Source organism: Acromyrmex echinatior, chromosome 3, assembly GCF_024713525.1.
Source record: "Acromyrmex echinatior isolate Ae372 chromosome 3, ASM2471352v2, whole genome shotgun sequence".
Lineage (NCBI taxonomy): Eukaryota > Metazoa > Arthropoda > Insecta > Hymenoptera > Formicidae > Acromyrmex > Acromyrmex echinatior.
The window spans coordinates 20058608-20069797 of NC_141854.1; the positions used below are offsets into that span (position 1 = coordinate 20058608).

Below are 11190 nucleotides of genomic sequence, written 5' to 3' on the forward strand. Positions count from 1 at the left end.
CAAATCGGTCGAACGGCGATAACTCCGGAGCGCATTCTGTATACATATCCATACATACTACAAACATAAAAATGTAATGGTCGAATCCCTCTCCGTTTCCTCCGATCTCCTTTTATCGCAACGTCTTGTTGAATTGATAATAGAATCGCGACTCATAAAAACGCCGTACGTGCTTTGTACATGATTGCGAGGAAGAATTCTACGGTAAATATTTTTGCTTCGACTGAAAAATCAACGAACGAATTTCTGGAACAGTCTGGCAGTTTATCTCAAGGAAACTCCGAATGGGCTGAGCGATGATAGTATGTACAATGTATGGAGAATGATGGTAATTTTTTTTCAGTCACGCCAGAACTCATCGATCAATGGTCTAGTTTCCTAAAGTCCTTAATTCGATATAGTACGCCGTTTCCTTGTGGATCGAAGCGAGAGTGAATAAGCGTAATCTAACGCATCCCCGGGAAAAATATTATGTATATGGACATATTTTATATATAATTGTATATAAAATATGTCAATTTTACATATATATAATATATATAATATATTCATACATATATAATTATATATGAAACATTTTTTTCCCACAAACATGAGTTTTTATCGACTTAAATTTTGGTTTTACGCCGCATTAAGTGTAAATTAATGCTTCGGTGGAAACTAGACTAATGACACATCGATCAGCTTCTGTCCCGAGGATTCTGAGAACCTTTGAACGATTCGGAGGCTACAAGAGGGATATCAACCAGAACAATCGATCGCAATATTCATACGCAGCGCAGGCGATGTATATACAGAGTCTATTGCTGAATTAACATTAAAAATGGAAATATACGCAGAAACGTAAATTCGGAGATCTGCGGAAATAAGTGGTTCTATCACACATCACAATCTTTGCGGAACGGCCGAAACGTCTCCCCGATCTCGCGAATTGTGATTCATGAGGCCTGTTCTTTTTGGCTGAACTTTTGCACCAGTTCATCTCTCTTCGTTTTCTCTCCAGGAGGGAAAAAAAGAGGAAGAAAAATGAACTAGTGCAAAAGTTCAGCCAAAAAGAACAGGGCTATGGTGAAAAAGAAACAGGAATAAAAAAAAAAGATAAAGCCGAGATATCGCAAACGATGACATTTCCGCAGAATTTCCCAATCGAATACCGGAGAATCGGGGCAGACGTATTTATCTCGCTTTGTTTCTATGTCGCGTTGTCTCACCTTTACGATGACAAATTATTAATTTCGAAGAGTTTATCGTGCACGTACATAAAAGTATACACACACACACACACACACACACACACACACACACACACACGCATGCACATACACACACACACACACGCATGCACATACACGCACACACGCATACACACACACACACACATACATACGAGAGGCAAATCAAACGTATTCGCATTCGGAATATACATACACACTTCATGTTCACGTTTTCGCGCATTTTACAGTCGCAGTTTCTCCGCATAAAAGATTACAGAATCGATTATCTCGGCTCAGCAATCCATTTCAGCTCTCAGCTGAGAATCGATTGCGATATCTTTAATTTTACAAAAGTAAGCAAAATTATTAGAATATATCTATATAATTTTAATGCATTCAGCAGAGAAAACAGCTTTGCATTTGCTGTAAAATTCTTTAATATGTTTAGGTTTATACGTTTAGATTCAATAAAAAACTAAAAGCAAAATCAATCATATTAAAGAATTTTATAACAGGTGCAAAAAGCTATTTTCTCTATTGAGCGCAGCCATTGGTTGACATCTATTAAGAAAAAAAATCAAAATATTTGCAAGCAAATATAACATTATCTTCGATATTTATTGGTTATAAAAAAATTTGACTGTGAAGACAAAATATATAATACTTCTATAAAATACGCAAGCAGTTTGATAAGTCAATGACTTTGATAAATAAATCAAACTTTTGATTAAAAAAAAAGTTAAACAAAAGATGACCTCTACTTATATCAAACAGCTCATATATCTTATTAATTGTAAAAAAAAATAAAATAGATTAATTTTCTTCCAAGAACAAAATTTTATTTCGTTGTATTTAAATGAAGATATATTTCAGTGAAATAAATATTATATCCGACAAAAAGGAAAGATAACTTCAAATACGAAGCGCTATGGTCTGAATGTTGAGATGTTGAACTATTATATATATATTCATATAAATGAATTAATTTTAGAAATGACAATTGCGTGCCGATATGGTTGTCGGACTTTCAACGCAATTAATTTGAAAAGAAAAGATATTTTTTAATATATTTTTCTTGATAGTGAATTTGCTTATTTTTATAATTTTCATTGTCCAAGATTGACAATCGATCCCTTGCTTCTAAAATTTATTAACTAGTTGCAAAATCGCGTGTCAAGAAATCTTACTACCTAAAATAACCCCTACGAATTTGGACTGCGAGCGACGAGTTCTCTCCCCTCTTCTTTTTCTTCATTTTTTTCTTTTTTTCTTCTTCGAACGATAAGGACTACCAACGTCGTTGACACGTGGACGTTGTCGATTGGATCTTTCGTTGTGAAAATCATGTCGAATCACGAAATCATGAACACCCCGCGGAAATTCTTACAGTATGATATTGTCGAAACTATTATTAATTTATCTATAAGGATAGAATTTATTACGAACACGTTGCTGGTACAAAAAAAACTTGTGACACGCGTTGTACATCACTTTTACATCGAACTAATAAATAATTAATCTTTTGGCGGTCAGAAACGATCGACACACTTTTCTTTTGCCTCCAATCGAGTACGCTACAGAACAAAACTGCCGATTGTATAAATACAATATTTTTGACAAATAAATGGTACCTTTCGGCACACAACGAATCATGACATATTTCGTATTCAGGCAATCAGCATTCAAATTGGACTATCTTATAAAATATCGAAGAAAATTAATCAATTTCGTACATATACATCTTTCAAGCATCGCAAAATAACATTATGTCCTTAAAATAATTGTTTTTGCATTGTGATTGCAAAATCACAACTACAATCGACAACTTGAGATGATCTTATCCTTTTTTGATTTAGTTAATATTACGATGAAATAATTCACAACGTATAATATGTTCCAAACGTATCCAAAATTTTCTTTACAACCGATCCTGTTGAATAATCCGATCAATCGGAGAACGTTTCACTCAACAACGTAAAATACTCTAAATTTACAACTAACAGCTTGCTAATTTAATGCATTGACTAAAGCGCTTTTTTTCCAATGATTTTCATTTCGGCGAGAGACCGAGGACCAAATCGGGATTGATTATCACACGAATCTCCGAATTGTATGAATAAAATGACTCCAAGAACACTCAATTAAAGTTTTTCTTAGAGTTCCTTAAGTAAGAATTTGGAAATCACATGGAAAGAACGATTTAAGTATCTATATTAAAGTATCTAAAAGTGTAAATAGATCTGAAAATAATTTGGTTGAGCTATTAAAATAATTATGTGAGAAACTTAAGTATGATGAGTAATGCTGTAAAGTTTCGACATTCTAGTAATCATTTTGAGCGATAATAATTATTTTAACAATTCAATAAAATTTTCAAATCGGTATTTACTTAAATTTTTAAAGATACTTCAGCAAAATCGTTCTTTCCGCAATAAAATATTATTTAACGGAAGTAGTCATCCGATTTTTTTTTAAACTTGGAGTTCTTTTATTAAACGCACATATTAAATATTAAATAACTTATTATGATAATATTTAAAAAAAAATAAAAATGTTAATTGATAAAACACTATTTTTAATGCAAATTTTCGATGAAATTGCATATTTAAAGATAAGAATACTTATGAAAAGGAAGAAAATATGATAAACAATTTTACAACAATTTTACTTTTTCTCGCCATTTTCTCGCCAAGGTATAAAAACAGATGACTATTTCCGAGTTAAAAAAATGAATTTAATTCAATAATGCATATACATAAATATTATTTTTACCATAATGACTAAATCGATAAAGTAAACAATAAAATATAAATTCCTTCGTTAGCCTGAAATACATGACGGATCAATAAAAAATTGTCTAATCGGTGTCCAAGCTCTTACTTAAAGAATCTTGATTCCCCTTGCAGTCGAGGACGCACCGCGAATGCTGAGATAATCGTAATTTCTACGTCTCGCAATTGAAATCTCATAACGAAGAACACTAGAACACGCCGCCGAGAGCGGCGACGGTGGGATCCGCTCTGGAAGTAACACGCCGAGCTTGGCTCAAACTCGTTATCGCACGCTCTGTAATCATCATATACAAACGGTAATATAACGTATCAACTATATGCGCTACACTGAGTGTGTATTTGTAAAGATATTTATATGTTAAAAAATGGGGGAGAAGAGGATGTAGGAGTCATATAATATGTACACACATGATACTGGCAGTATAACTTTTCGCCTTCTTATGAATCTTCCTCGTCGCGCGGCGAACATTCCGCTTCGATTAGACACGTACGGACGCGCCGCCGATTCATGCATGGCCAAACGTGAACTTCGTCTCGCGACAGCGATAATTAACTAGACAACATCTTCCTCGGTTCTACGAGACGAACGGACCGTATTTCACTGCGGCGATTAAAATCCGCGCGAGCAAGCATGAACTTATACGCGGCGTTAACTTTAATCCTTACCCCACAAGAGTACAATTTGGTGCCTCATCTATACAAACGGAGGCACTAGAATTCGTCCGTTTTTTTCATGTATTCAGAATGATTAAAAAAAATCTCTAAAAATTCATCAACATACTTTCAACTTTCTAGAATAAATATTGGAATTTTATTTTGGAAAATAATAAAATGTAGTATAATTTATAATCACCGAAAGACTCGAAGAACAGAAATCGCTCGGGTCAATAGTGATCCTTTTTGTAGGGTAAGGGTTAATGGCTCTCTCCTTTCCAATTTCTGCGCTCGATAGAAATCTAAACGACTCGGGCCTCGAAGATCGCGAAAATCGTTCGCCCTAGACACATAGAAATCATATGTAAAACGTCTCGTACAAAAAACGCTGCAAAGTCATGAAGATGACTCGATGTTGGAACGCATAGTCGATCGCCTTAAATCATTAATAACGCATCGATGCGATACAGTGTCCTTCGTTTATCCTACTTAAGCATATAATAATAAAAGGAAAGAAACGGCAACGGATCGTTGACGGAATTGTCTCGCATCGCTTTAGCATAAAACGTTTAAACCGGGAGATGGGCAGAATCTAAGGCCGATATTCATAATCGATTCTTATATTTGAGATTGTCTTAAGTACAGTCTTAAGATGTCATGAGCCAATCAGAGAACTGTAATTAGTATCTCTATACATTACTTAAGATGGTCTTAAAACAAGAACGAACTATGAATACTGCCATAAAATTCACAATGCTGCTCTCGCGCATTTTAGAAACAAACATTTTCATAAACATCACAACACATAATTATATTGTTTGGGAATATTTTTTCAAGAACAAATCTAGAAACACAAAACAAGATTAAATAAAAATTATCTAACGAAAATTATCTGATGAAAAAGATGCCCCTAGTTCTTGCTTTTCTCTGTAATACTCGACTGAATCTGACTTGATAAATTAATAAGCATCAATTTTTTCATACGAATTAATAAATATCAGTTCTTTCAATTGGTATAATCATAACTACTCTTGGTAATAACAGCACTATTAGTTTTTTCTGAGAAAAAACTTGGCAATTTATATCTAGCCATTTCATCATTGTCGATTCAAATAAATATTAATAATTTAAATCTTGATTATACAGGTAGACATCCAAGTAGATATAATTAGTTATCACATAACGGCACTTCGTACTTATAAAGAAAACAAAGTATCAACAAATCATGTCAGGGTCAGAGAGCGTATGTTTTTACAAACTTATAGTTTACAATTTGTTTTAACGCAAGCATTAAATACTCTGGACAATCTATGTTTGTGTCTCTTTTAATGTTTTATGTCCTAGATTTGGCCTTTATGTAATCATGCAATTAGAGATTACGGTATAGAAAAATGTATCAAACACTTCTTCAATTTCTCAATTACACAATTTGAATTTTAAATCATTTGAGTTTTTGTTTCCCGTACGCCATCTCTTACATCAAATGCGAGAAACGCTAAAATTTACAATTTGTTTTACTTTCATAAGATTTGGATGCGTGTAGATATGAAACGGTTTCGTTGAAATTTCGTCGCGAGTTAGCGATACGTCTCCGCAAATTTACGCGTGAAATAACGCGCGATGCTAAATATAAATCGCAATTCCATTTAATTAAACGCCATTATACATATATAGCGCAACACGATGTTATTTATTAAATATAACTTAGAAATTTGGCAGTGTTCATTTCTTGTCTTCGTCCAATATTACCTACGTATCACTCTAGAGGAGATGATATCAATAGAGTGTGCTGTGGTATGAATCGAAAAAGATGTTCTTGAAATTATAACACATAAAAAATGTATAATTTCCGCGATTATGTATGTATATATAAAATAATAATACATACATTCATATGTTCATACATAAAATATATAATTATATATGATATATGTCATTATATATTATATACATACAATTGATTTTTTAACATTATATATACATATATTAGGTGTTGGAATTAATTCGTAGCGTTTTACAAGTGATGGGAAGTACTTTCATTAATGTATTTTTTAATGCTCATGTGAAATAAATAACATTCTTTCATTAAAAAACGCTACGAATTAATTCCAACACCTAATATATATATATATATATATATACACAGGGTGTCTCAGAAATAAGGTAGGAGCCGCATTGGGAGCGTAGAATGGATCAAAGGGAACAAAAAAATCTAATACCATTTTAAGATATTCGTTGAGATATTCAATGTCGTAATTTTCAAATTAAAAAAGGAAACGTATAAGACAATATGCAAGCCATCATCGCCACTGTCGAGTGAGGCGCGATATGCTACGAATTCGCGACGCGGCTTCACCGCACATTAGCTCAAAATGGTATCAGACCTTTTTGTTCCCTTGACCCATTCTACGCCTCGAATGCGACTCTTACCTTATTTCTGAGACACCCTGTGTATATACATATATATAAAATGTGATTCCAGATGTGAACCAAAATTTATAAAAGAAATCTATATTATTGTATATATTTTATGAAAATTATTTATCTAAAGGTTGACAAAAAGAAGATTCGAAAATTTTGACACATTGTTTGACTTGTATAAAATCTTACTACATAAGAAGATAATTCGTAATCTCTCATTTCATACCACAGTGGCCTCAGATTGCTTGAGCCTCTTCCAAGAAAATAAAATGCAAAAGTGCCGTTGCATTGCATTTAAAAAGTTTAAATAAATAGCGTCGATGAATACTTATGTTTTATAATGTTGATTCGAGCATGAGTTTTCTTTTTTATGAATTCGTCATTTTAAGTTATTGAGAAATTCGAAATAAAATTATCTAGAATAATATCGATCTCATTAACTTTAAGCAAAATTTGATAAGAATTATATTAAAAAATGTAAATGTAATGAAAATGTAAAATGTAATGCGCTTCTAAAATATTATTATGAATCATACGTAAGAGACTATGTTCATATCTAAAATTTCTATTTCCGATAAAATTTCCGTTTATTAAAAAAAAAAATAGAAAATAAGAAATAAGAATTTATATATTATGTGAATTTTCTATTAGCAATGCGTCATGAATAAAAATATGTTTTTTGCAAAATATAAAATAAAGTTATCTACTATAAGAGTGAATTTCTATAATTCATGGTAGACCGAAAATGAAGTGCTTAGAGTTCGCATTTCTAATAAGCTCTTTTGATTTGAGACTTTAATAATGGCTGCTACTGCAATGTCTATACGTTACATCGCTTATAATTGCTTATATTTTCTGATTAGTAAGTTGACCATAGATTCTGTGCAATTTGAGGTACAAAATGCGTCTTACATAATAATCCCAGCAGGATCCGGAGTTGTTGTATAAAATAATTTGTATCAAAAATTATTGTAAGATAATTTGCGACACTGTTACATTTACTGACTACTATATCTAACTGTGTTACATTGATAGTTTAAATACCAATATATTTATGTACAATCATAATTTAGCTTTTTAATTGTTTAATGCATAAAGATCGTTTTTTACAGTGCATAACTACACAATTATGAACTCACGTATGTGTGCATATTAACACAGTTTTGAGTAGTTCATATTTACGGTATTACTTTTGCACAGATAACTTGGCCAATTACTTACATATTCAGTGTGCCGTTCATTTAATTTCAAATGGTATGAAACAGATGTGCCATTTTCTCTTAGTCTTGTATAATAATGAGCAATGCTAAATCTGTATCTTCACCGTCTCAAGTACACTGATCGATAAGAGTCTGATTCATAAAAATATTATGAAAAATAAAAGAATTTTAATTTAAATAAGCAAAATTAATACAAAACAATTAAAATAAAATAAAACATTTTTTTTTATAAACACTCCAAAAATATACTTTATTGTTACTTAGCTTATTGATTTAAATGTACTTTGATGTAGCTTAATAACTTAAAAATGTACTTTGATATAAACATAGTATTTATATGTTATTTTATGCTCGTAGAGAAACAAATTGATAAAAGACATCCAAAATATGAGGATCAAGGTGCGGGTGAACAGTAAAGTTTCCAGAATAGAGGAATACTTTTGTACTTGATGAAATAAAAAAACCTGTTGCAATCTCCCTATAGTCCATTTATACCAATGTGTGTTATAGTCAATTCCATCTGTGTCACAACGCACTAAATGTTCCGATAGGATCATTATAAAATATAATGAGCTGAAATATAATGAGAAATAAATTTTTCTGATCTGTTTGTGCAGCTTCCAACTTTTCCTCCTTCCGTTCTACTTCATCTTCTGATGTTCTTTCCCTATTTCTCTCTTTATTATTGTCCTCCTCATCTGAAGAGGAACCTGATCTACTTTCTGCTCTCCTCAATTTCTCCCTTGCATCTATTAATTGGGCCGAGAAACATATTCCACGACTCTATCTTGCGTTTGATTCGATTCTGTGTGAAGCGTTACAACATAATTTATCCACTGCCGTCTCCACACCATAAATCTTATTCTTATCCATTGCCCACTGTCGTTTTTCGTATGTTCGATTATACAGATTGCCCTGCTGAAGGATCATTATTACCGGGAAGTCATGCTATTGAGAGATTTTTGATAGAAGAACATCTACGACAGATCATTAACAATTGTTATTTTGAAAGAAAAGATTGTGCTGTACAACTATTAAACTTTCCATTCAAAGCCAAAATTCCTTTAGACTATTGTATTGTCGAAGTAATATTTGGTGAATTATTTCGGTTGCCTACTCCAAAACATTTGGAGATTTGTTATGGATCAATTTTGATAGAACTCTGCAAATTACAGCCTTCAACTATGCCACAGATACTAGCGCAAGCTACAGAGATTCTGTTTCGTCGTATAGATAGTATGGCAGCTACTGCTTTCGACCGTTTTGTTTGGTGGTTCGCATATCATTTAAGCAACTTCCAATTCCGTTGGGAAGATTGGGATTCCTGCTTACAACGCGATGCAGAACATCCAAGACCAAAATTTATACGGGAAGTTCTGCTCAAGGCTTTAAGATTGTCATATTATCAAAGGATTCGATTCGTATACAGATTTGATTCCAGCAGTTCCCGAGCCTGTGTATAAATATACACCTAAAGGTAATTCACTCCCTGGTTCGGATGCAGCAGTTAAGTTAATAGATTCTATAAAAAATAAAGGTACATCGGAAGATATATTAGCTATATTAAATACATTACCTAGAGAAAACGAAGAAACAAATAATTACATTAAAGATCGACGTCTTTGTACAATCTTTACTGAACCTCGGTTCGAAAAGTTTTAGTCACAGTTTTGCAGCTATAATAAAATTTCATGATATTTTCAAGATGCTTGCTGAAACGGAAGAAGCACAAATATGTACATTAAGAAACATGTACGCTTTGTGGAAGAATCATTATCAAATAGTAACGGACAAGTCTAACGGACAAGTTTTTAAAAACTGGTATCATTGAATGTGCAATCGCCAACTGGATATTTTCCAAAGAAATGGCATCGGAGTTCACAAAGTTATATATTTGGGAAATATTGCATTTGACAATACGTAAAATGAACATGTGACGAAGTTGAGTACGGAATTAATAGATGCAAGGGAGAAATTGAGGAGAGCAGAAAGTAGATCAGGTTCCTCTTCAGATGAGGAGGACAATAATAAAAAGAGAAATAGGGAAAGACCATCAGAAGATGAAGTAGAACGGAAGGAGGAAAAGTTGGAAGCTGCACAAGCAGAAAAATTTATTTCTCATTATATTTCAGCGTTTTATAATGATCCTATCAGAACATTTAGTGCGTTGTGACACAGACGGAATTGACTATAACACACATTGGTACAAATGGACTATAGGGAGATTGCAACAAATTTTTTTATCTCATCAAGAACAAGTACAAAAGTATTCCTCGACTCTGGAAACTTTACTGTTCACTCCGGACCTTGATCCTCATATTTTGGACGTCTTTCATCAATTTGTTTCTCTATGAGCATAAAATAACATACAAATACTATGTTTATATCAAAGTACATTTAAATCAATAAGCTAAGTAACAATAAAGTACATTTTTGGAGTGTTTATAAAAAAAAAAAGTTTTATTTTATTTTAATTGTTTTGTATTAATTTTGCTTATTTAAATTAAAATTCTTTTATACATTATTGGCTCTTTGCCTTTCTTTTATACCTTTTGTTTATAAGTACAGAGCCTTTTTTATTATTTTTAATTATGAAAAATATTATGACTGCGTTCCTTTCATGCATTCAATATCATACATGTAAAAATTAATTTATAAATGTACAAATTAAGATAAATTTTTATTTGTTCATTAAGAGAAATTTTGATTTGCATCGTATTGTCATGTATAGTACAGAAAAGATAAGTAAAATGTAACTCAAGACAATGAAATTACAGAAAGCGACGATTATCTCTACAAGTGTATTGAAAAATAACCTTTGCGCAGGATGTCTGCTTTATTTTATTCTTTACTACTAACCACTAACATTCGCTAGTACGTTAGTATAAG

The 11190-nt window shown here is 32.2% G+C and overlaps 1 pseudogene; it reads left to right on the forward strand.

Annotated features, from left to right (window-relative positions):
- Positions 1-8908: 8908 nt before the first annotated feature.
- LOC105146242 (nuclear cap-binding protein subunit 1 pseudogene) lies at positions 8909-11081 on the forward strand (annotated as a pseudogene).
- Positions 11082-11190: the final 109 nt, after the last annotated feature.